The 27,908-nt window shown below is 42.8% G+C and overlaps 1 long non-coding RNA gene across 3 annotated transcripts in view; it reads right to left on the bottom strand.

Moving 5' to 3' along the window:
- LOC128342362 (uncharacterized) overlaps positions 1-27,908 on the bottom strand; it is a 58,894-nt gene that overhangs the window by 14,560 nt on the left and 16,426 nt on the right. Inside the window, exons 1-2 of one of the 3 annotated variants that reach the window (XR_008314930.1) lie at positions 12,384-12,507; positions 10,932-11,034 (exon numbers count right to left, since the gene is read on the bottom strand). This is a non-coding gene — a long non-coding RNA (uncharacterized LOC128342362). Of the gene's footprint in view, positions 1-10,931; positions 11,035-11,244; positions 11,549-12,383; positions 12,508-27,908 lie in introns of those variants that run through there. The other 2 variants (XR_008314931.1, XR_008314932.1) reach the window with 2 other exon arrangements.

The following is a 27,908-nucleotide window of genomic DNA, read 5'->3' on the forward strand; positions in this document are numbered from 1 at the left end:
TGCCAAACTTATATGTCCAAATGCAAGACGCCCCTTCAAAACTTCGGTTTTGCACAGCAAGTGACCCAAGGTTCCGCTCTCCAAACTCCAGTTTGAACCCTCGGGTTGTAGTGAATTTCACCACCACAACCTGAGATTAAACACAGCTTGCATTACATGTGAATGCTGAACTGCAGGCTGTGTTCCCTCAAACTGCAACTGAGGGAGGAAGCTCCTCCCTCTCTCTGGCTGTGATTGGCTATGTGGGCTGTCCATCATTAAAGCCCACACAACCAGTTCCCCCTCCTCTCTGCAGTCTCACTGACTGCAGGCTCCCTGCTCTCCATTATGTCCAAATTCAGACAGGAGAGCAGGGGTGGGTGGTGGAAGCATGGGTCTATTGAACACACCATTCTGCTTTATGTGCGGATGTGGCCAACATTAAGCTAGCCTCTGAAACTTCTCAGAGGTGGATTACCTGTGCTGGACAGGAATTGATCACCATCTCCACCTCAGAATTCCACATAGTGCTAAAAGGTATTTACATTTTCCCTCAGGGTGTGAATTTGAAACAAGTGGGAAAGAACTCTGATCTACATATTTGCTCAATGTATGTGCTAATGGCACAGTGGGGAAATGACTTGACTAGCAAGCTAGAGGTTGCAGGTTCGAATCCCCGCTGGTACGTTTCTCAGACGATGGGGAACACCTATATCGGGCAGCAGTGATATAGGAATATGCTGAAAGGCATCATGGAGAAGGCAATGGTAAACCCCTCCTGTATTCTACCAAAGACAACCACAGGTCTCTGTGGTCGCCAGAAGTTGATACCAACTTGACGGCACACTTTACCTTTATGTGCCATGCCCAAGATACAGAAATCCCAGCTTGACTTTGTGAAATAAGACTCATTCCCAAAGCAGTCACTTGTCCCTCAGCAGTTCATTTGTAGGCTATTTTCCATCATACCCTTTCCTCTAGTCCTTCAGCAATGCAGCGAGAAAGGTTGTCTTGTCTGCTAAAAGTGTTTTGTTTATATGTGGCAAAAGAAATGCATTGGATATACTAAGGTGGTGCCCGTGTCTCTGAACCCCCTCAAAGAGTAGCTGATAAGGAGGTTCCTTATCGATGTTAGGAAAATAATGGGGGCTTTTACCTACAGAAGATGACCCACTCACCCACCTCCACTAATTAACCTGAGGTTTGAAACTGAACCTTGTCAAATGAAAAACAACCACCTGTCAATCAAATATAATCAGAAAATCTATTTCACAAGAGGGCAGCATTTTAATTGGGTGCAAGTTTGAACTGGAGTTTAATCAGTAGATCAGTCAAATAAAGCTTTGGTTGATTAATCAGTGAAGGCCAATTTTAATTAGTGAGGGCATATGCAAATTGGTGAGGCAGAGGGTTTAAGAGTACATTTGTTTGTTTGTTCCCAATTATTTTGGTTCTCATGTGTTATTATAATAGGGAATGAAAGTGAGGGAAGATCAAAGATGGCCTTTCCTTCCAACAATGTAGTAACCTTTATCTGTTTAGTTTGGAAACTGTCTCATGCTTCCTTCAGTACCTCAAAAGGCACCTATATGGATGTTTTAGTGATGTGCAAATATACTGAAATTGAGTTGATTGATCTGTTCAACAGCAAATGGCAAATACACTAAACATCAATTGGTTGCCAGCTCTCATTTTAATATCTTGCCTTGGTTATTGAAGTCTATTAGGCTAGGATTGCTCTGCCATATTTTCAGATCAAGAGTTTCTGCTTTTCTGATGTGGAACTTCTACTCTGCGTGTAGCTCACTCAAAGTACTCAGCTGGGTTTCACTGACTATTCCTCAGGGACTGCCTACCTAGAGCTCCTTACAGAAATGGGACCGGATTTGCCATTTTCTGTCTACTTTGAAAAAGAAAAGCCTTTAGGACAACCATAGGATTTCAATTCCAGGTATGCTCTTAAGAGACCTCAGTGACTGGCCTAATTTCCACAAGTGTTGAAGTCAATGGAAGCGCCTGGCTGTTCAGCATTTTTGAAAGTTACCTCAGGTTCTTGGGGAATTAGGCCTGCTGAAACAATCCCATTGATTTCTGTGGCACTGCACCAGCCTATTATATTCCAGCTGTGTTTGGAGACCTATTTGCTTTTTGAAAACAACAAAGAAATCCACCTCACACAAGTCCTTATGCTTTCCATGTTTGTATACCTGAAGTCATTACTTGTAGGCCTGTGCACAAAACCACCTGGCCTGGTTTGGTTCGAGTTGGAACCAGACCACAGTTTGGTTTTGACCCCCTTCAACCTGTCCCCCCATTTGGTTTGGGGGGGGGGTTGCATCAAACATTTTTTTGGACCCCCCCCCTGCCCTTTTAACTGTGTGTCCTGGGTCCCACTGCGCAGATGTGGCGGCCTCCAAAATAGCCACTGTGCCGGGAAATAGGCCTGGAAAGGGCCAAAGATGACTGAACTAGGAGATTTTCACAAAAAGGAAGGCTGGCAGGGGTAGGGGGAACCTCCATGGACACCCCCCCCCCGCCATCTTGGAGAAGCACCCCGGAGGAGTAAGTTAAAAAGAGAGAAAAACATTTCCCCACAAATGTTTGACAAACCCCCAAACTGGGCTGTGTGTTTGATCTGGGGTTGAGCCGAACTGGGGGTGGTTCAGCTTGACCCAAAACCTTTGAACTGAACTGGTTTGATATCAAACCAGTTCAGATTCAAACCTATTTGCACACCCCTAATTATTTGCTGTGTAGCATTATTTGCAGCTGCTCCTGTGGGAAACTTTGGCACCTTCTGACATAATGCCAAACCTGCTAACCTGGCAAAGAGGCACCTTTTAACATGGTGATTCCCTTTATTTAGCAGGGGAAGAGTAACTGGCCCTCTCCACCCCCAGCACAGTACCTCCAGTGACTGTTGCCGGTGTCTACTTTATGTTTCTTTTTAGATTGTGAGCCCTTTGGGGACAGGGATCCCTCTTATTTATTTGTTATTTCTCTGTGTAAACTGCTCTGAGCCATTTTTGGAAGGGCAGTATAGAAATCAAATGAATGAATGAATGAAACCGGAGGCAACCATGCCAGAGGTTCAGGTTTGTGGTTGTCTGAATGGGGGAACCTGTGATTCCGATACAAAAGTGACTCAAGGTTTTCAACCCCAAACCTGAATTGGAACCTTTGGTTCCAATTGGTTTTTGCTGCCAAAACCTCAGGCCACTGTGTAAAACTAGAGTTGAGGGTAGGAAGCTCCTCCCTCTCTCCTTCTCTGATTGGCTGTTGTAATTTTCCTTCATGTGAAGGAGGAAGCCCACACAGCAAGTTCCTCCCCTCCCTGCAATCTCCCAGACTGCAGATCAGCATGGTCTGAGAGCACAGCAGATGACATGGGGGCAAACTGTGGGTCCATTGGACCCACAGTTTGCCATTATGTGCAAAGGTAGTCCTGGTGAAGAGTGCTAGAAGAATCTCTCCAAGTGGGCTACTGGGCAAAAGAATGGCAGCAAAAATTCTAGCAAAGAAGGATCAATTGTGTCATTACAAAGTGATGCAAGGTGGGATTGCAAAATACTCATTTTGCATGTACACAGGTCTTGGCGAGGAGAGACACATCACTACTCATTAGTAGCAATGTGACTTTCATGCCTTCTGACCTCAATCTATCATCCAAGGAGTCCATCTTCTAGAAGATGGATATGCCCTTAGCAAAGAAAATTCAGCAAGAACAAAAAATCTGTGGAATTAAGATGGGGAACCAAGAAAATAAAATAAAGTTGTATGCAGACGACTTGCTTCTTACTATGACCTGACCAAAGGTCTCTCTAGATACAATAGAATACATAGACCAATACAGCAATGTTTCCGGTTACAAGATCAACAAAAGCAAAACTCAGATTATTATGTAGAATTTGTCAGCTGTGGAATTAGGTTATCTGCAAGATAAGACTGGATTCCAGATAACGACAAAACCTATTAAATACCTAGGCATCGACTTTACAGGGAATAACAGGGATTTGTTTAAGAACAATTATTTATCAACATGGAAGCTCATTTCAGCAGATTTAGAAAGATGGAAAAAATTAGATCTCTCCTGGTTCGGAAAGATAGCAACAGTTAAAATGAATATATTGCCAAAAATGAACTTTTTATTCCAAATGATTCCAATCAAGATTGAAGATAAAACACTGGATATATGGCAGAGACAATTAAATTCCTTTATTTGGGCCTACAAAAAACCAAGAGTTAAATTCAAGATTAGGCAAGATATAAAAGAAAGGGGAGGATTAGCTGTTTCAAATCTTGAGTTATACTACCATGCTAGCTGTTTGACATGGACTTCGGACTGGATTAGAGCACCATACAGTTCGTTTACGGATATGGAGGGATCAGGCCTGTCGGAAGGATTACATATGCTTTTATGGATTAATACAAAAAGAAATAACCCAGAAATAAGATCACAAACAATTAGAAACAGCTTATTAAGTGTTTGGTACAAATATAAGAAAAGGATTAGTCCAGAACTATTGCCTTTGGCATCGATTTTGAATATATATATTTTATGAAGAAGAAACATCCAGCAAATACGATCTTTGGAGAGAGAAGGGATATACTTTGCAAAATTTAACAACTGGAAAGGTTAGACCAAAATCAGTTCAAACCCTCAGGTCGGAATGGCTTGAAGAACCTCCATGGTTTCAGTATTTACAAATGAGTTCAACTGTGCAGAAAGAAATACAAAAACAAGGCAGAAAGCTGAGAGACTTAACTGAAGAAATAGTAACTAAAACTGCTGACCATTTATTGGGATTGATATATAAGCTGTTGGTAAAATTTGATACAGAAACGGAACAGATGATTAAATGGATGCAAAACATAAACAGAACAATTGTTCTTTAAGACTGGGAATACCAATGGAAGACGAACATTAAAGTTACAGCAAAGAGTAATTTAAGAGAAATCTGGTACAAAATGTTTTTTTGATGGTATACTACTCTGGCGACTATTAACAAGATAGATGGTAATTATCCAGGAGACAGTTGGAAATGTAAACAGCATGCAGGGACATTTTATCACATGTGGTGGACTTGTAGTAAAGCTCAACAGTTTTTTGGGGGAAATCACTTTAAGATGCAGCAAATTCTAAATATAAAATTCCCTTACTTGCCAGAGCTCTTTTTGTTAAATGTGAATAAACCTAGCATCCCCTCTAAATACACACAGTTATCTTTATATATGATTACTGCTGCCTGGATACTTTATGCTGCCAATTGGTGATCACAGATAACACCGACTCTGGATGAATGGTCACTAAAATTATGGGAGTATGCTTCGATGGCTAAGGTTACAGCCTACTTACGCCATAACTCAGATGAATCATTTGCATTAATCTGGGAACCTTTTATAAATTGTAATATTCTGCAAGGTCTTCATCCATCTCCAAGGTTTGGCTTCTCTTAAAAATGACACTTGATGTATATTACCTACACTTGTATGTTTGCTTTAACTTTGCTATGGGGTAAGGGAGGGTAATCGGGTGGAAGAGGCTTTTCTGAATAGTTATTTGTAATATTTAAATGCAATTATTGTAATCTGGAAGTTCAAGAGACGACAATGCAATCATGTTCTTTCTTTTCTTTTAAATAAAAAAAATCTACTAAAAAAAATAGAAGATAGATACGTTGTGATAGACTTCTTAAAACGGAAGAACCGGTTCTAGAGAATAGGTGGAAAAGGGATCTCTTCTCTCCTCCAGAAGCCTTTGTGCTCAATGAAGTTGTCAAGCTGCCTCACAGAATAAGAATATCAGAGAGGCCTCACTGGATCAAATCATGGTCTATCTAGCCCAGTATTCTGTTTCCAGCATGACCATCCAGATGTCTTTGGGCACTCACAAGCAGGACAGAAGATTTGCTTCCCCCATTTTTGCACCTGACAATCAGAAATATACCACCTTTGAACTTGGAGTTTCCATGTTTCTTAATTCTTCATTGTTGACTATGGAAAATTTCCATGTACCTAAAGATGCAGAACCCTCCCCCTGGCAATTTTGTTGCATCATCAAAACAAAACAAAACACCCTCTTACGTTCCCTTAAAATTGCTCAGCTATTTTACTAAGGGATGGAGAACCAAAATTAATGTAAAAACTATCACTGTAGGCAAAATCTGAGTGGTAATTCTAAGTCTTATCTGTACTGTCCAAGACAGATTGTTGCCTCCATATTCCTGTGAGGTCCCAATGCCTCATTACACAACTGTGATTTGATTCCATAGACCATGTTGCAGATGGAATTCAAGGGGTTCCGACTTTCCCTGTGATCTGTGGCTTGCTTCTAAAGTTTGAAATGATGTAAAAAGCTGAACGGAAACTTAAATAGATGGAAAATGTTTTAAGTCTGTCACAGGAAGCGTCTCACTTTTCAACTATCATTCATTTCCTAAAAGCCAGGAGGGGTATTCATCTTAAATGTATGACATGCCTGTCTTTAAATGGCTAAAAGCCTGGAATGCATATTCAAGGCAACATCTCCATTGTAAACATTTGTTAAAAGGCACAAGCATGAATGCAGAGACATACAGCGTAAAATTGTTTTAACCTTCCTTCAGAAATTTTTGAATTGAAGATGTGAGTTTTTCCCTTTGGGTATAAAGGGAGAATGAAGTATGAAAAACTGGTTGAAGTTCATTTCACACTGTGGCATACAATGCATTTGTAAAGCAAGCATTATAAATTTTGCATCATGATGGCAGGCTACATGAAAAATGCAGTAGGAGAGTTAGCAATGGCACTTTGTGCAGCAAATACTGATTGATCAGCAGGAGAAGGACTTATACTAGTTAAGCACAATTTGGACAATATTGAATAAGAGGGTTGCCAAGTCTTTTATCAGCGCCTGCTCCTGTGCCTTTGAGAAAAGCTGATCTGCATATATTAGCAGGCAATAATGTTGACTTCCATGTTTGGCAAAGTCTTGCCTTTGTAGAGGATCAACCTGTTTTTAAAGGTGCAGGAGCAGAGTGCGCCTCTTTTTTTGGTCAATTGTCAATCTTACTGCTAAAGAATAAATTATCTGTCATACCAGTCAGTAGCAGCACCAGAAAAAAAGTGAGAGGTGGCATAGAAGGGGCAAAGTGCATTTCTGAGTGGACAAGTTGTATCCCACATGACAGATTTATAAAACTGAAATGGACAGGTGGGGGCACCTACTTTTTGAGGGGGCACTTGCCCCCCCCTTTCTGGAGCCACCCTTGACACCATTGGTCTGGGGAATTATGAGTGGATTCATTTCTTTAGGTTCACTTTGAGACTTTTATTGAACCCCCATTGTATTTATTTGAATAACTTTCCACAATTCTTAAACTGATTATCCTAATATCCATGAGGTGAACAACACTGGCCCTATTCTACAGATGGAAAACTGGAGTATATGAAGATTAAAGATTACTATAACCCGCAAGGCTGCCCACCCCCGGCAAAGACACCTGTGCACCCTTCGAAGCCATGGTTTGAAAAGGACTGTGTTGACACCAGGAAAGTTCTTGTTTCCGTCTACCGTACCCACAAATCCAGCACAGGAATCAACGCCGCAATGGCCCTTCCATGCCTCATCATCCCCAAGAAGCAATATAAACATCTACTGGTACTCAAGGCTTGGATATGGAACATAGGGATGTGCAAAACTGGTCTGGTGGTCCAGGGGTCTGACGGTTCGGTCCGGAGGTTTGGGGGTTTGGGATCGAACCGAAACCACCACCCCCAGTTCAGTCTGGACCAGAACTGAACCACTGGACAGGTCCGTGAATATTTTTTTTTAAAAAAATGAATAATAAATACCTGTAGCCCCTTTGGGAGGCTTGCTGTAGGCCGGGGGGGGGGGCGGTCCATGAGGGTTCCCCTCTCCCCGCTGGCCTCCCTCATCACCGCAATGGCTTGGTAAATGTAGTATTTTTGGATTACTGCCTCACAGAGGGCATTTGTGCATGCACGGCGGTGGCCAAAATGGCTGCTGCTTGCCTTTGCAGAAGCCCGAAAGGACCAAAAATACTACATTTACCCGGCCGCGGTGATGAGGGAGGTCAGCGGGGAGAAGGGGAACCCTCATGGACCCCCCCCCCGGCCTACAGCAAGCCCCCTGAAGGGGCTACAGGTATTTATTATTCATTTAAAAATAAAAAAATTCACAGACCCAACCAGACCGGACCGGGGGGGTTCGATGGGAGCCGAACCAAACCGGACCAGATGGTTCTGTGCACACCCCTAATGGAACAGGAAGCTGCCATATACTGAAACAAACCATAGGTCCATCTAGCTCAGTATTGTCTACACAGTCTGGCAGCGGCTTCTCTAAGGTTGCAGGTAGGAATCTCTCTCAGCCCTATCTTGGAGATGCCAGGGAGGGAACTGGGAACCTAGATGTTCTTCCCAGAGCAGCTCCATCCCCTAAGGGGAACATCTTACAGTGCTCACACATCAAGTCTCCCATTCATATGCAACCAGGGCAAACTCTGCTTAGCTAAGGGGACAAGTCATGCTTGCTACCACAAGGCCAGCTCTCCTCTAACTTCTCCTCTAAGAGACAATGAAGGCCACTTTCACATATATATCCAGGCGCTCAGAGCAAAGGATTCAGTTCTGTTCTGGAGCATTACAATCAACCACTCTGGTGCAGCCCAGCTAGACGCTCATATTCCATCTGAGATCCGGGAATCGCACTTTAAGAAGCTGTATCATGACCCCTCAGCTGAGGATATCCCCCCTCTACCAGATAATGAGGACTTGCCCATGTGGACAAGTCTCTATGGCAGAGATTGAGTCGCTCATCTCCTAAACCAGAATAATAAATCTCCCAAACCAGACTAATAAAGAGTGGTTGGCTCCAGTCCTGGCCTCACCCTTCACATATATTGACACTCATAGCCATATTCCTGGGGGTTGGCAATTATTGTTATAGAGTTAAGTTATAGAGTTTACTGGCGAATCGCCCACTTTATTGGCGATTATAACTTTAGAACAACACGTTTTTGTTTTTATAGCCTACAATAATTTTAATAGTTTCTAGTAATTTTATCAATAATTAGATTACCGTATTTTACGGACTATAAGACGCTACGGACTATAAGACGCACCTTAATTTTAATCCAGTTTTTCAGAGTTTTAACATATTAAACTGTTAAAACATATAAGACGCTCCTGAATTTTGGCGGATATTTTTTGAGGAAAAAAGTGAGTCTTATAGTCCATAAAATACGGTATAGTTTACAGTAATTGTGGTCTATAGTAATTTTAATGTAATTTTAATGTTGATGTAATTTTCTAAACATATCAACATGATTTTAAATTTGACTGTGTGGTCACATTTTATAATTATTTTTTGATGTTGCTCTACTGTACTGTCTTAGGCTGGTCTTGGATCATAATAAAGTTGATTTGATTTGAAGCTACAAACCATATGCTGGTCTCAGACCGTAATAAAGTTGCTTTGATTTGATTTGAAGCTACAGACCATAAGCTTGCCTGGAGTAGTCCCAAATCTGAGATTTATTTTTTTACAGTTGCATTCTACCCTTCCTGTACAAGTAGCCATTCAGTCTTTCAACAACCCTTTGAGGTAGGTCTGGTCAAGAGATGGTGATGTATCGAAGGCCATGCAGTAAGCTTTATATTGGAACAGAGATTTGAATCTGGGATTCCTCATCCAAAATCAGCTTTCTAGCCTTTCATAAAACAAAAAATTAAGATGTCCAGCTTCCACAGGGTTCTCTGTGATATACAGTAAGGGTATTCACATGCACAGGCTAACCCAGTCTGGGCTAGCCTGTGCATGTGAAGCACCGGAAGCGAGGTTGCTCCTGGTGCTGCTCCCACGCCAATCCCCATTCTTCAACCTGGTGTCTTCCCGAGCTTAAGCTAATACCTGTGGTTTGCTTAACTTTCCCAGGGCCCATCACCATTTCTGGCAGTAAGCCGGTGGGGAGGAGCAGCTGCACCAAGTGCAGCAGCTGCTCTAAGGAGAGCAGCGAGCGTGAGGCATCCTGGGATGCAGGAGTGGGGAAGTCCTCCCACTCCCAGATCCTGCTGTTGCTGCACTGTTCCTCCTGTGGGCACACAGCACAGCGGAGAGGAGGGTGGCTGTTGATCATCTGCCCTTCCCTGCAGTGCACCCAATAGCAGCTGTGAGGTAATGTGAAAGAGTGTTCCTCTAAGGTGTGACCACGTGCGTGCACTCATACGTTTTCTTCTTCCTCCTCAGTCATAATGATGTGTATTTCACGGATACATTTAGAAATGTGACATCAGGATGTGCCCAGAACATTCTTCATGAAGTGAGATATTTTTATCAGTGTTGAATTGAGCTGTGTTACTTCCACAATCTTGTATTCGGTGCTCTATTAATACAGCAAGCAATTCTAGGGCCATCCAGTCCCAAGGAAAGACATTTCAGGTGGTTTCATTAATATGCATCACTAGTTATCCTCCTTTCCATTAAAGTGCTCTGAAATATTTCATTCTGCGAAGAACAGTTGTGTTTCTGCTTAAATAAAATTGCAAGCAAAAATATATATATCACAAACTCAAAACACTATTGTGTGACCAGCCTAGCAACAACCTAATGCGGAAACATCAGGGTTTTTTAAGCAATAGGGGGTAAAGTCAGTGGGAGGAGGGGAGATTACACTGTCACCAGTAATAGATTAACTTGCTTTTACAGTGACCCAAACAGTATTACCTTTGTGAAAATCAATGCATGAAACCCATCACCCAAGTCCCGGCATCTCAAATACAAACCCATTTTCTCTTATTGAAAATGTACCGCAAAAGGTTTAGACTTTATATACTAGGTACAGGTATAATATAACTAAAGAAGCTGATGGCTTATTTTCTCTATTTACACACAAAGTGATTTCAAGGGAAATAGAGACGAGTTTCAGTAGTGTTGGCCATAGCAGACTTACATGGAACAAATCTGGATTAGTAGGTTAAAAAAACCTCAGTATCAGCCTCCAGCTCTCTTCTGTGGATCAGTCTGGGAGCTTCATTACACCGCAGGATGGGGAGCTGCAAATAGCAAATGTCCATCAGAAAAATGTGTACAAAACAGAAACTCTTGCCCAGCTGGGTATAAATCTTCCTTTCCACTAGAATGTATTGTGAATCAAACATACCAATTTCACTGTTTCAAAAGGAATAAATATATGCAGGCATTTTATAAAAAGTTATGACAATGATGAACTAAGCTGATTTCCCCCAGGTGACGATCTGACTCACCTGACTCTGGTTCCCACAAAGGTGAAGGAAAACAGTAGCCTCTGAATGAGGCACCTTCTGCGTACAGAAGCCTCTGGGTTCCAGCAGGAGCACCTGTCATAGCTGCTACAAGTGCTTGCAGATGGCATGTTGTAGCCAGGTACCAGGGGAACAAAAACAGGCTTGCTGGTGCCCAGGCATCTGTAGCTGTACCTCCTGCTCTCCCACAGGGATGACTCCAAGCGGTAGCAAGGGGTACTGGGCATTCCCCCCCCCCCCAATATTTTTCACTCCCCCTTTTGCTCTCACATCCACCAGACTGGAACTTTACAACAGACAACATAATCATGGTATATTATGGTCCTATATTGTGAAATATGTTAGAAGTCATCCATTGTTTAAAGTGTTGGGATATGCAACCGCTGCAGCCTAGCTTAGTGTATAGTTTGCATGTAATTTACTATGAAGGCAGAGGAGGCACTATATGAGTAGGTTCCTCTGTATTGGTTGGGCTAGCTACCAGTTTCTATTCTCCTTCCTGTTCCTGTTTGTTCATGTTCCATTGTGCATGAGTCAGCAAGTTCTGTACTGATCTCTGAGTGCCTTTGTCTTGCAAGTAAAGTTATTTTAAACCTTTCTCTGGTGTTTGCTCTGTAACCAACGAAGACAAACACACTCTGCAACATAAAGAACCCTAATTCATTCACTCCTTTACCCAAGAACAAGCTGCAAAAGTCAGTGCAGCCTAGGGTTGCCATATTCAAGCTTCCCAAATCTGGGTGGCCTAATTTTATATTATGCAAATTATGCTGCAACTAATTTGCATTTTGTTTGTTTGTTTGTTTGTCATTTGTATACTGCCTGCCACTACTCAAGTCTCTAAGTGGTTTAGAACAATAAAACAAACCAATGACTGTGGATAAACTGGAGCCAATGGCAGGAGGCAAAGCCTTCCTTCCTTCCCCCTCCTTCTCTTCCTTCCCATGTGATCAGATCCAGAGCAAAATCCGGGCAAACCGGGTGGCATATTAGAAATCTGGGTAAATCCGAGTGAAATTTAGCAGCTGGGTGGAGGAGCCAAAATCCGGGAGCTACCCTGCATTCCAGGGGAAGTCTAGTGCAGCCAGGTACGTAGGACTCTCACTAATTACATTAATTACCTTGCCTCTGTAAGTATTTCACATATAGCAAAATCCTCATTATTTTGGGAACGTTTGCTACCCCTTTGCTCTCTCGGGTTAGATCTTCTAGAGTGGCTTCTGCTCTTTCTGCAGTCAGTGCTTGCCTGCAGAGGCAAGCGTTGAACTCAGGGAGTGCTTCTCCAAAGAATTGGCAATTCTGGCCAATGGTGGAGTGTGTTGGTGCAGGGGGCATGGCTACCCAGAATGCTCTTGTTGCCCTTGTCCCCGATTATAGTGCACGGTCCCCCTTGTATTTAGGTACAATGTACCCGATTTCTGAACACTTGAAGAGGGCTTCTAGGTCATTCACTTTGTATCAGCCGATGTGGGTGGTGGAGGAAGGAGGCAAAGGAGATGTGCAATGACTGCTTTCGAAGGCACCCATGTGTCTGCTGTCATGACTAGCTCCAGCTAAAAAAGGACGTTTCTGTAAATGTTTGACTCTCTTCATGCTATCTGCATAAACAAAGACTTTTCAAAGTGAACAGTCACATTGATTATTTTTCCATTTTAATTTAACACACCAAATGAGTTTTATACATTAATAACATTAAGAACAAATAATTGCTTCTGAAACCAGGCGGATCCTATTAAAAACAGTGCTACACTTTCTACTAAGTGCTGTAACATGCATTCTACTGAAGGAGAAACACAGCAGGAGACAAACCATTTTGTTCCTCCCTACATACAAGGTTGTGTTTTCTCATTTCTTTCTCTCTAGTTCAGACATTCAATCAATGGGTTCATGAAGCTTCTCCAGACCTCCTTCCATTGTGTATTGGGGAATTTACAATTCAAAATGGAAGTTGACAAGGTGAGCAACATTTGCTCATCAAGAAATGAACCACTTCACACATCAAGCTGACCTTGGTGCATATTCAAGCTCAGAAGAACAAATATGTATGTGCCGCCTAATGTGTGGCACTGTGGCTGCCCTGCAGGTGAGTCTGTGCGGGATCAGGGCCAGAAAGGGTGAGTCAGCAGTTCCTGAGGGTCAGCTGCTCAGATTAGCCATCTTTCTGGGTTTATAAAAGGGCTGCTGCCCTGTGGCAGCGGGCCCGCCACTGGCGGGGTTGCCACCAACGGAGTGACACCAAAGGGAGTCACCCCTTTGGGGGCAATGAGGGCGAGGGCCTGGTGATATATTTTGGCTTCTGTTGTTTTCAGATCCTAGGTGTTTCAGATGTGTCTTGGTTTGTCTGGGGATGGGGAGACATGGGGTGTGTCCACTGACTGTGGGTGGCTATTCCAGTGGTGGTGGGGAATAGAGGAAGTAAAGGTGGCAGGTCAGCGTGTCGTTACAGGGGAAGGGAAGTCAGAAATCTATTAGCTGTTTCCCCTTCCAGCTGTCCAGCCAGCTCTTTGACCTTTTGCAGAAGTGCCAACCTCCCACAGACTCTCACCTTGCTCTTCTGTAATGCCAGGTCTGTCCAGAATAAACCGGAAACCATCCATGATCTGATTCTGGATGAAGGAGCAGACCTGGTATTTATTACAGAGATTTGGTTGGAGGAGGCTGGTGGCCCAGTTTGATGCCAGCTTCATCCCAGCTTCTCCCTCCAGGGTACATTGTTGAGGAGCAGGTGCGGGGATGTGGGCGGGTAGGTGGAGTGGCTGTGGTCTATAAGAATAACCTCTCCCTGACCAGGGTCCCTGTAGAAGTGTCTGACCATATTGAATGTGTGTACCTAAGTTTGGGGACCAGGAGTGGGACTTCTCTTGGTGTACCAATCGCCCCACTGCCCAATAGAGTCTCTAACTGAGCTGATGGACTTGGTCTCAGGTTTGGCACTGGAGTCTCCCAGGCTTGTGGTGCTGGGGGAGTTCCATGTCCACTTTGGGACCAATTTGTCTGGGGCAGCTCAGGTGCTCATAGCAACCATGACAACTATGGGCCTATCCCAAAGGGTCTTGGGACCATCACACATTGAAGGTCACATGTTTGATCTGGTCTTTCACTCTGATCAGGGTGGTATTCCATGGGTGGGGACTCCTGTGATTTTCCCATTGTCATGGACGGACCACCACCTGGTTAAGATTGGACTCACAGTCACACCCCACCTTCGCAGGGGCGAGGGGCCCATAAGAATGGTCCGCCCAAGAAGGTTATTGAATCCAATTGGGTTCCAAGAAGGCTTGGAGGGATTTAGCGTTGGCTCTGCCAGTGATCCTGTTGATGCTCTGGTGGAGAACTGGAACAGCAAGCTCACCAGGGCAGTAGACATGATCACACATAAGCGTCCTCTCCGACCCGCTTCAAAATTGACCTCTTGGTATACGGAAGAACTACTGGGGCTGAAGCAGCAAGGTAAACAACTGGGGTGCAAGTGGAGGCTCGACTCGAATCCGACAGATTACAACATAGAGCATATTTGAAGATCTATGCTCTGGCGATATGGGCGGCAAAGAAGGAATTCTTTTTGGCCCGTATTGCATTTGCAGCTTCATGTCTGGCGGAGTTGTTCAGGGTTGTGAAAGGGCTAGTGAGTGCCCCTCCTCTCTTGAATCAGAATTTGGAACCATCTACTACCTGACATGTTTAATGATTTTTGTCTGTGGATAAAATCTCTCGTATTTGGGCTGACTTGGATTTAGACCCACAATTACTGCTGTGTCTGAACTGGAGGTGTCCAGTGACTCCTCTTATGTGGTTAGGCTGGATCAGTTTCAGTTTGTGACTCATGAGAATGCAGACAAATTGCTTGGAGCGATGTGGCCTACCACCTGTTCTCTTGACCCTTGGCCGACGTGGCTAATATTCTCTGGCAGGGAGGTTGTTGTAGAAGGCCTGGTAGAGATCATAAATGCTTCTCTGAGGTAGGGCAGGATGCCTCCTTGCCTTAAGGAGGCAATTATTAGACCACTTCTGAAGAAGCCTGCCTTGGATTCCTCAGAGTTGAGCAACTATAGGCCTGTCTCCAACCTTCCGTGTCTGGGCAAGGTAATTGAGAGGGTGGTGGCCTCCCAACTCTAGCCAGATGAAACTGATTATCTAGACCCATTTCAGACTGACTTTCGGGTGGGCTATGGGGTGGAGACTGCCTTGGTTGGCCTGATGGATGATCTCCAATTGGGAATTGATAGAGGAAGTGTGACTCTGTTGGTCCTTTTGGACTTCTTGGCGGCTTTCAATACTATCGAACATAGTATCCTTCTGGAGAATCTGAGGGGCTCGGGAGTGGAAGGCACTGCTCTGCAGTGGTTCCACTCTTACCTCTCGGGCAGATTCCAGATGGTGTCACTCAACTGTTCTTCGAAATGTGAACTTTTATATGGTGGCGCCCAGGGCTACAAATTGTTCTGTATGGGGTCACACTTCCCCAGAAGGAACAAGTAAGCAGTCTGGGGGTGCTTCCGGACACAAAACTCTCCCTGGTGTCCCAGGTTGAGGCAGTGGCCAGAGGTGCCTTTTATCAGCTTTGGCTGATACGCCAGCTGTGTCCATTTCTTGAGATAAATGACCTCAGAACAGTAGTACATCTGCTGGACACCTCCAGACTTGACTACTGCAATGCGCTCTATGTGGGGCTGCCTTTGTACATAGTCCGGAAACTGCAGCAGTTTCTGTAGCAGTCCGGAAACTGCGGCAGCCAGATTGGTCTCTGGAACAAAAGCCAGGGCAATCACAGGAATGCAACCAAGCAAAACAAAGAGGAAAGAACCCACCTGTGACTAAGACGGAGATATATAAGAGCCATATATTACAAAAGACAATTAGGAATATGTATTAATAATCAATAGAAAAATAGTAAAATAATTTCTTATTTCTTACAATTATAAACGCCGGACAATACTGAGATACTCTATACAGCCTGAGAAGTAAGGTACTGGTATTATTCTTAGTAGAGGAGGCTGATGAAGCTATTAAGGTTGTGCGTTTTGTATTTTTTTCTGTTTTGTTTTTGGCCCGAATCCGAAACACCCCCATTTTGTTCTTTGTTCGAAATCAGCCAATCCGAAACACCCCATTTTGTTCTTTGTTTGAAATTGGAAAATCCAAATCCGAAACGTTTTGGATTTTTAAAAATGGCCCCAGGGCAAAACTAGTGGGTGGGGGTGGTAGTGCCCGATGGGTGGAAACTACCACCCATGTTTCAGAGGAATTGGGCAAAGGGCTGATTTTTAGTGAATTTTGAAGTATAGGATTTTTCTCATAGGGAAGAATGGAGGTTTCAACAAAAGTATAGCTTCATGTTGGGGGGAAAGGGGTGGCCCAGAGCAGAGTAGGGTGGGTGGTAGTGTCCAGTGGGGGCAAGGAAGCTGCCAGAAGTATTTCAAAGGAATTGGGCAGAGGGATGATTTTTAAAGATGTAATGGAGTTTGTGCATCTGTAAAGGTCTTCCCCATAGGGAATGATGGACCTCCATAATTCCTGCCCCATAACTGCACTGGGGGGGGTGCCAGGGTGGCCCAGAGCAAGTGGTGGTGTAGAGCACATAGGGTGCCAACCAACCATATGCATTGCTAACCCATGGAGTACTGGGTTCTGTTGTTTCTGAGATGTTTTGAGTGTAGATTCAGATTCTCTGGTAGCATATAAGAGTAGATTCATGGTTTGTCATTAAAAATCTCATATGCTACCAGAGAATCTACACTCAGAACACCTCAGAAACAACAAAACCCAGCACCCCATGGGTTAGCAACCCATGGGGTTGGTTGGTACCCTATGTGCACTACACCACCACTTGCTCCCAGCCACCCCAGTGGCCCCCAGGTGGAGTTATGGGTCTGCTGAAACCTCCATCATTCCCTGGGGTGGGGGGACCTTAAAGAAGTGTAAACTTCAACAATTCCTAAGAAATCAGCCCTTTGCCCTATTCCTTTGGAATCTGGGTTGTGGCAGGCACCCCTTGGGGCACTGCCACCCAACCCACTCTTTTGCCCCTCAGGCCCCCTTTCTGCCCCAAATCTGCCCCAAAGACATGTCAACTTCAAAAATTCTTTAAAAATAAGCCCTTTCCCCCAATTCCTTTGGAATCTGGGTGGCAGCAGGCACCCACTGGGGCACTACCACCTGAACCACTCTTCTGCCCCCAAAGCCTCCTTTCTGCCCCGAATCCACCCCAAATAACATCAACATCACACATCAACAACAGCAGAGCTTTGGAAGAAAATCAGGCAGATTTCCAAAGGTCATGCACATCTACATCCCCCCTGCCCGAAATGCAATTGATCTACACACAACAGTGTGAAACAACAACAATGAAATGCACACTGCCCCACTGGCCAGTGAGGGTAAATGCACACTGCCCCACTAGCCAACGAGGGTAAAATTTACCCTTAAATTTGCTTAAAAGGAATAAGGAGGCAATTGCCAACAGATCAGCTAATGCTTTCGCTGGCCAATCTGCGGGCTGGTAGGGCAGGAAATTCAAACAGATGCCAAAACTCAAAATGGAGACTGAAGGAGAAAGACTTTTTGTGATTGCAAAATGGAGTTCCAAAACAGCCGAAACAACAAAACATTTTGTATCTGAAACAGGGACATTTTGTTTTGGCTACAACATTTTCTGTTTTGAGCATTGGGTGTTTTGTTTTGGCTGCAAAACAGTCGAAATGGCCTGTTTTGTGCACAAAACGTTTTGTATCCGAAACAAAACGCACATCCCTAGAAGCTATCTCTGCGAAACGGCTTATGTCCGGAAGAGCCGTACGACATATGAAGTTTTGATATATGAACTTTGCATTCATCTATTATGGCATGTGGGGGCGTAGCCTGTGACTTATTATACCTACATTGTACTGTGGCTACACTGAGGCTACACACAGCTGGACCTATTTTTGGAACGTGATACCTTCCAACTTCTGCATGGACTGCATTGAGAGCACATCATCCACAATTTCTTTTGGCAGCCGTGTTTCAGACATCATCTTCATGTGCCAGCTGAGAGTCCTACCTACTTCATCTAGGTCTTGAGCAAGCCCCCTTTGCCTTGTTTCAGGAATATCTCCTCCAGATGTCTTGACCATCATTATTATTATATATGTTATTATTTATGTTGCAATTTGAATTGTTATGTTTGGTTCAATTATCAATGTTCTTACAACTGTAAGAAATAAGAAATTATCTTACTATTTTTCTATTGATTATTAATACATATTCCTAATTGTCTTTTGCAATATATGACTCTTATATATCTCCGTCTTAGTCACGGGTGGGTTCTTTCCTCTTTGTTTTGCTAGGTTGGTCTCTGGGTCATCTTCGAGAGATCATATCACTCCTATCATAAAAGATCTACACTGGCTGCTGATAAATTTCCGGGCAAATTACAAGGTTTTGGTTATAACCTATAAAGCCCTAAACATCTTGGGCCTTGGGTATTTAAGAGAACATCTTCTTTGCTAAGAACCACACCACCCATTGAGATCATCTAGAGAGGTTTCTCTGCAGTTGCCACCAGCTCGTCTGGTGGCTACTCAGGGATGGGCCTTCTTCACTGCTGCCCTGAGGTTTTGGAACACACTTCCTGTTGAAATAAGAGCCTTCCCATCTCTTACAACTTTTAAAAGGGCAGTCAAGATGCATTTGTTCACCCAGGCTTTTAATTAGATATTGTTTTAATTGTGTTTTAATAGTTTTAATGTTTTAAATTTTAATTGTTGAAATGTGTTTATCTTTTTATTGGTTGTCTTGTAAACTGCCCAAAGAACTTGCATTTTGTGTGGTATAAAAATGTGTTAAATAAATAAATAAGATTGTGATGATGTCATCCACCCCAATTCAATATGGTGGACATGTAAACTTTTGAGGCACAAGTGCACTAACTTGTGGACAGTCTACCCAATTTGAACCAAATTTGCTACAGCTGAATGGACACATAGGGATGCCCCAATGGTGCAGTTTGTGATGTTGTCCACCCCAATCCAAGATGGTGGATGCAGAAACCTTTGAGATGCAAGTGCATTAACTTGTGAACTGTCTAAGCAATTTCAACCAAATTTGGAACTGCTGTAGTGAATGCCACACAGGGACACCTCAATGGTGCAGTTTGTAATTATGACATCCACCCCAATCCAAGATAGCGGGCACTTGAACGTTTGAGGCGCAAGAGATCTAACTTGTAGCCCTCAATTTGCACCAAATTTAGTCCAGATGTAGAGACAGTGAAAGGAAAGTAGGCTGATTAGTTCTTACTAGAACAACTTTTTTGTTGTTAGTGCTACGAGCTTCCTTGCAGGGCCAAACATGCTGAAGAATCAAGTAGCAACTGATAAAATGCACCTGAATTATTCTTTTTGTTTGTTTGTTTAAATTTTTATTGATTTTAAGAATATCTTAACATGCACCTGAATTATTCTGCTTCAGGAGAGAGGTATAGGATTGCATGCTCAGCTTGTTCTTCTCCCTGGCATGCTATTTTTGTATTGTGCATGATGTTTCTTTCTGGGAGAACATATTCAACACTTCAGCTGCCACATGATATTGGACATTTCAGGGAAACCTTTTAACACCTGATTCTGCTAAATGTATCAGCTGGCACTTCCTTCTGATATACAATGAGGTTTGCACTGCTTGTGTAGTTCAGGGAAGGGCTGCAACTCAGTGGCAGTGCACATGCCTTGCATGGTAAACATGCCATGTTTAAGCTCTTGTGTCTCCAGATGTGGCTGGGAAAGCTCCCTCTCTGGAAGACCACTGCCAGTCAGTGTGGACAGTACCAAGCTAGATGGACCAATGATCTAACTCCTTATAAAGCAGTTTCATATGCTCAAGGGACGATGCAGCTGTCATTGTCAGTGAGAGCAGAACACTCAACACACATTCTTATAATGCTATAATATTGCACAAGGACCATTTGCTTACTTTTTGGTTTGCAATCACACTTCAAAACCGTAAGCGACATGCTGTCTCTTTCTCTACATGCTGTCAAATACAGGAGACAATGTGCAAATGTGAAAGGAAGTCCTCTTGTATTTGATCATCAAGTGAGTATAACAGCTGCTCTCTGAGAATTACATGGAAGCACATGGGGATGCTAAATCAACAGCTTGAGGGCTGACAAACCCATCCTTTCTCTACCTAGATTATTATTATTGTTGTTGTTAATAATAATAATAATAATAATAATAATAATAATACAATTTCTATACCGCCCTTCAAAAAATGGCTCAGGCAGTTTACACAGAGAAATAACAAACAAATAAGATGGAGCCCTGTCCCCAAAGGGCTCACAATCTAAAAAGAAACATAAGATAGACACCAGCAACAGTCACTGGAGGTACTGTGCTGGGGGTGGATAGGGCCAGTTGCTCTCCCCCTGCTAAATAAAGAGAATCACCACGTTAAAAGGTGCCTCTTTGACAAGTTAGCAGGGGTTGGCAGAGAGATGGATGAGGGCTGTAGGGATGGGCCCAGTGCTCCCTTCAACAGGGATTCCCAGATGTTGACTACAACTCCCAGCAAGCCGAGCTTCAATGGCCTTTGGCTGGGGATTCTGAGAGTTGTAGTCAACAACATCGGGGAATCCTTGTTACAAGGAATACTAGATGGGCCCAAACCACAGTTTGAAGCATGGTTTGAGCAAAGTCTGTAAGCAGCACAGGGGAGCTTTAAGAAAGAGGACAGCGGATCCTTACCTGCTATTCACCATGCCATGCAGCATCCTGCTGGGGTGCCACTCGGCCCAAGAAGCCCTGCTTGGCTCCGTGCGAGCGCCATTTGTGTGGTCAGCAACACCATTGTGATGCATGACGCTGCTGACCATGCAAATACCACCCACACATGCACAGACTCTATGTGCACGCTGGCACCACGCGCAGATTCTTGGGCTGAGCACTGCCCCATCAGGGAGCTGCGTGGGGCAGTGGAGAGCAGGTAAGGATCTGCTCTCCTCTTCATTAAAGCTCCCCCATGCTGCTTCTGAACCATGCTCAAACCACGCTTCAGGCACATCCCTAGAGGGCTGGACAAGCCACCTCCAAGTCACTATAGTCAAGAGAGAGAATAAGGAACAGAAGACAGCATTATTTTAAAATATAGTCCCAGTTCATTGCTTTCAGCATCAGCTCAACCAGAAGCTGTATAAGCTAATGCCAGCATTCCAGTGTTGCCTGCCTCAGATATGCAAATATCTGGAGGAGGGAGATATTTCTGGGGAGGGAGGGCTGCTACCTGCAAGAGACACAGAGGCAAATTGGTGGATACCATCACCTGAGTATACCCAGCGTTCTAGGAGACATAGTAGTGAAGGGCCGCCTGCTTTTCATCAGCTGCCCAGAGAAGATGTGACAGACCTTAAGAATGAACCAAAGAAAACAGCATCAACTCAGAGTCTTTTGTGTACTGTTGTTATGCAGTATGAGAAGACACTAGAAAGGAAGACACTAGAAACACGCTGCATTTCCCAGGCAGCAAAACTTAATGTCAGCCCTGCCTGCTTTGACTATATTAGGTAATGTTTGCATCCTATAATGTTAGGCTAGAAACAGATGACTCCTGTCCCTCGCCCCCAGTAAGCTGAAGGCAACATTAAAGAAGGATCACTGCTTGCATACATCATCTCATCCCATTTGTGCCTCTGGTGAATAAAGTTTACAGGTTTTTGCAATGCTTCAGAAAGCCTGCAAAATCTATCTGACCTGGGGGGCGGGGGCAGGGGAGCACACGTCTCTGAAATCTCTTCCAATACTCTTAAAAGTTGTCATCTGTCTCCAGCCTTTGATGGATTAAAATAAAATAAAATAAAATAAAATCACAAACAGCACAGAGGTGCCAACAAAATGAGAATATTTGAATAATATGTGAAGTGACCCATGGTAGTATCACAAAATTTACTTCACTGTAATGATGCTGCATCATTATGGACATGGCTTTCCAGAGCATTCAGTAAGTATCCATAACTGGGATGCACCTTTCAACAGAACACAATACAAGGCGCAGGTGTCTACAGGACAGAATGTATCATGTCAGTTCAGGCCTTTAGAGCTGCTCTTCCTTTTCCTATCCCCTTGGTCACAGATCCTGGATGCGGCTCAAAGAGACTACCATCTGGCCTCAGCCAGAATCGCTGTAACAAACCCGGCTTGGGCTGGTTCTCTCTTCTCACTGTGATCACAGCAGCAGCAAAACAGCATTTTTCATGTGGCTGAAGCATTATCCAGCTTAACATTTGAAGGTCAGCATATGACACCTGGCCTCCCTTGACACAAAAGTTGTCCTCTGGCTATGGAATCCCAGCTTTTAAACACAATGACAAGAAAGAACATGTCAAAAATCTGCCTGCAGGGAACTGCTGAATGTTAACCACTTTGGAAACACTTAACCATGTGTTCAAAGAGCTTAGAAGTGCCCTGGTGTTATGTCTTAGCCCTAAGAATGGATCATGTGCATTTGTAAACCTGATCAGAGTGATGCTACCATTACTTAATCATAGTGATTGTGTTATTTAATGGTTCTGTGTCTTAGGAACATAGGAAGCTGCCATATACTGAGTCAAACCATAGGTCAATCTTGCTCAGTATTGTCTACACAGACTGGCAATGGCTTCTCCAAGGTTGCAGGCAGAAATCTCTCTCAGCCCTATCTTGGAGATGCCAGGAAAGTTGCTTGGAACCTAGATGCTCTTCCCAGAGCGGCTCCATGCCCTAAGGGAAATATCTTACAGTACCCAGAATGTTGGGGGCAATATGCTAAATCATTGTAAACCGCTTAGAGAGCTCTGGCTATAGAGCGGTATATAAATGTAAGTGCTATTGCTATTGCTATTGCTCACACATCAAGTCTCCCATTCAAATGCAACCAGGACAGACACTGCTTAGCTAAGGGGACAAGTCATGCTTGCTACCACAAGACCAGCTCTCTTCTTGTGTCAGAGTGTCTCTGGACTAGCTCTTGGAGGTTGATCACCTACCCAAGAACATTTCCTGATAGCTGCCTTCACAAACCTATTTCCGTTCCCTTTACAGGAGGCAACTGCCTGCTTAATGGTTCATTGAGAACTTAACCAGCAGATTTCTTATTCCTCCTCACCTTCCCGAAATATAGATGGGCCTTCTCAAGGGCACAGATGAATTCATTCCCCTCAAAATTATTAGCTGGTAGATAAAGTAGAATTCCGACTGAGCAGAGATATTGCCCCCTCTTACTCAGATGAGATCGAGTTGGTTGTGCTTGTGCTCTTGGGTTGTGCCTTTTCTTAGGCAAAGGTTAATAGACCCTGTTTTTGGGGACAATCTTTCTGGGATGATCGAACAAATTTTATGTCAAATATTTGCTAACAGATACACATTTGTTAATCACATACTCAGTTGTGAAATGTTGTTGTTCTGTAATACAAGCCTGATGTACTCTGCTTGCTAATGGTTAGAACCTATGTACAGCTATGCTATTAGTAGGGATGTGTATAAATTATATAATTGTTTTAGGTGTACTGGTATTGGTCAAAGACCATAATAAAGACTGTCTGACTGGCAAGGAGCAAAAAAATGTAGCAGATGATAATGATATACTATTAGTGGTCTACACTCCCAAAATTGGCTGGTTATTTTGAAGCACTATGTAAATGTCAGCCTTTTACCTTTGCAATTTATGGCTGTGATCACTACACCTCTTTGTCCATTCATTCCCCATTTTCCCCCTTCTCTTCCCAAACTTCTGGTCCCCCCACCCTTGCATCTTCTCCTTCCCTAGAGTCTTCTATCCGTTTGCCCCCTTCTCTTGGATAAGAGTAGCTCTTAGCCAATGCCATTTACTAATATTTTGGATCAAATAGCTCAACCAATGACAGAGTGATTTGTGCTTGGTCCTATCCTCATGATGTTAGGTCACCACAGCACCTCACTACTACAAGTTTCATCAGCATTACTACCAGCACAAAATGCCTTAGAAAAGTTAAAAAAAAAATTTAAAAAAATCACACAATCCAGTTAAAGTTCAGTTTTATCCATTTCATATTTTGTTTCATCTTCACAGTTCATGTGAGAAAAACATGAACAGTCTTAATTAGACAACTCATGCTACAACATGGTAGGCAGCTTTCTTGAAAGCACTCCCAGCTAAGTTTGGGCAGTTTTCCAGCTATAGGTCTGACATCCTACAGGCTCTCACATATATACAGAAAATCTTATGAGTGGGCCATTAATTTCAAATGTGGGCTGAACTAGACTTTGGGCTGAGTCTCAGGATTTCAGTAGGCAACAGCTGCAAAATGGCAAGAGAAATGTGATTCCCAGCAAATAAGTGTCAGATGCAGGGAGAATGTTATATCCTTCCGTGGTCATCCATATTTCTCTGCACCCCATCCAATTTTACCTCAGTCAGGGTTCCAGATCTGTGTTTGCAATGTTGCAGGGAATGGCACCTAGAGGACTTTCTTTCTTTCTTTCTTTCTTTCTTTCTTTCTTTCTTTCTTTCTTTCTTTCTTTCTTCAGAGGGGGGAGAGAGGAAACGGTTTTGGGGAAGGGGGGATGGAATTGGTCACAGGGGGAAACCAGTGGGCAAAAAAAGTTAAGCGTTTCACCAGTGTAAATCATACACATACATATTGCAGCTTTACAGCTGTTTGGCTGTTACTCATGGCACCAGACCCAGCCTGCAACCATCTACTTCAGCCCTCTATCAATGACCGAAGACCTGAAGAATGCATTATGTAGAAGGAATTCTAGCATTTCTTAAAAAATGTATATTCCCTTGTTTTGCTTATGAACCCTAAGCTACAGGAGGCTGGAAAATCCTGCAGCAATGATGTACAGAGTAAGTTGTCACATTTTATGAATGTTGAGGACAATGAGGCACAGTGAGTCTATGAAATGCCTTGAATATTAAATCAAGGAGGAGGAATCTTTTGGAAGCGAGTCAGTATTTTACTCTGGAGCTCAGGTTTCATCAGCTGCACAGGTAAAATATGAGAAGACACTTTAAACAGGAGGTAAACATCCCAGCAGAGTTATTTGGAATCCATTGTAACAAATGAATGAGCTGTTTGCTAGATGACCTCCAAAGAGACCAAGAAAATATGAGAATATTCCCAGTCTAACTGGGGGAAAATATAGGAATGATTAATTCAGCAACTTCCTCAGAGAGGTTTAATAGTGCAGTTCCGAAGCAGTCTTGAAATGGCAAATATCAGTTTTTGCAACAGAGCTACTATGCTCATCGAGAGAGCAAAACAAGACTAGAATCCATGCAAGAAGCACAAGATGGTTTGCCCTGAAGATGGAATTTGCTAAACATGCCATCTCTGGCTCAGCTTTCATAGAACTCATATTAGTTAGCAAGTACTAATCCTTCCTTGTAGGGCAAGCAATTCAAATGGTTAGAGCTGGAACGAGTACAAATGTTACAGCAACATGAGAGATGGGGAAGGTCTAATGAGAAGAACCACGGAGCAGCCCAATATTAGGGGGTGTGTGTGATGAATTATTTTAGCAGGAATATATGCTAACCTATATGCTGCTAGTATTGCACAAAGTGCAAGTCTCAGGGTATAAGTAATAATGTATGCCACAGGGTATGTAGTTGAGTTCCATGTAGTTAAGCCTTTTGGCTTAAATCAGGTTAATGACCTTTCTAGTTATTTATAGGCATCATGTGATGGTTTTCATTTTCCAATGGTTTTGTTTTTTGTTTTATTTCAAGATTCAGATGTGGACTGGGGAACAGTGGGGTGAGGTTTAACATTGACAGAGATTAAATAGATCTCTTTTGGGGACATAAGTATCATCCCCTCTGTTGGATTATTAGAGTGTAAACATTTTTGGTAAGCTTTCGCAGACTTTTGTATTTTAGTTCCATAGCAATTTAAGACTTTAAGAAAAAAAAGCCCAGGGTTCCTTTTGAAGTTCAGTGTTGGCGTTCTCCACACGCGTGTGGATTGTTAGTAGAATTGGCCACTTAGACACATGGTTGGATAAGGATTACATTCCTGGTGATTAATGGGAGTGAAAACATCTGGCAGATGGCGTATGGTATATTAAACAGCATTATTTGAAGTTAGAACAACCCTGTAATCAGTAGGAGTTTCAAGGTGAAACCACTGGTAGGTGCAGAGGCACTAATGAAGTGATAAATGCAAGTAGTAAGAAATAAATGAACCCTTTGAATAAATATAATATTTTGTTGAAGGTATTTCAATGCTAAGGTGATATATGTATTATTGTGATTTGGTTCATTGTAGATTTCTCCTGATGAAGTCCTGCCTAGGCCGGAGGAAACAGGTTAAAAGCTACCAAGGACACCTGTGAGCAAGAATCTGGGCAAGAATCTACAAGAGTAAAGACCAATAAGGACTTTGAAGGAACCACAAGGATTGTCTTCCCTATTTTATTCCTTCATTATATAGGATTTATATGCATAAAGGAACTTTTGATACAATATTTGACCTTCAAGTAACATCATTCGGGACTTATGAAATAGAAGTTATTTCTCCCACAATTCTTTCAAAATTCTGTGTGTTTCATCATTGTATGTAAATTGATTACAAGTTCCATTGATTACTTGTGTTAAAACATTTATATATTTGGTCAATTGCAAATTTTAATTGATTTGAAAAGATTTATGGAATTTTAATTTTGGTATAAATTTTGGAACAATGTTTTTATGTAGAACTATTTCATAGGGTGTGTGTGTGAGTTTTGGAATAGATAACTATACACGGTGCATATATATATATATTTCTCTATGTATATGGTCTGTTTTCATGGTCCGGGTATCCTCTAATTTTTTACTTGAGTTCCATGTGAACAGATCAGTGCCAACTTTCTCATAGGCCCTCTGTGGCATGGGGTTCAGGCTGTTGGCATGGTTGATACATCAAACAAGTGGAGCAGTTTTCTACAGTATTGGCAATGAGGCTCTTCTCATGATTGGTGAGAAGAGCCTGGATGGGGTTTGTGGGGAGAGCGGGCTAAGCGGGGATTGCTTCTGGGTCCATATACTGCGGCTGCCTTGGATTCAATTCCAGCTCCAGCTTTAATTCCAGCTTCATTCTAGCATGGACGGTCTGAGACCATGATACAGTGAGACTATGTACTTCTTCAATGGAATGGAGTCATATATTTTTTCTTGTTCCAGAGACCAGCATTATGTTTGGTTGAATTATGTTCTTTATGTCTATTATGTATTATTATTTGGAAGGAATGGAAGAAGAATTCATGTTGGAAATTGTTTAGTCACTGCAGTTTAGTGTAAATATATTGTAACATAATTTTTGAGTCCGTGTATATTACTCATTAGCTATATAAGATTTATAGAAGGGATAATACAGTAGGATTCTACATTTGTATTTGTGATATTAGATTTACAATACACATCTTTTCATGTGTATTCCACCTTCATTTAGTCAACACATTTTTTTTCATTTTTTAATCAGTTCAGTTTAATTGTAATTGGTCCTCTTGTGCCTTAGAAGATTATATGATCACAGGTATTTTGGGTTAGTTTCCATATTGGTTCGTGATCCCCATTTTTTGGGTTACATTCTGTACCAACTGCAGTTTCTGGACTACATACAAAGGCAGCCCCACCTCAAGTGCATTGCAGTAGTCTAGTCTGGAGGTTATAAGCAT

Source organism: Hemicordylus capensis, chromosome 2 (assembly GCF_027244095.1).
Source record: "Hemicordylus capensis ecotype Gifberg chromosome 2, rHemCap1.1.pri, whole genome shotgun sequence".
NCBI lineage: Eukaryota > Metazoa > Chordata > Lepidosauria > Squamata > Cordylidae > Hemicordylus > Hemicordylus capensis.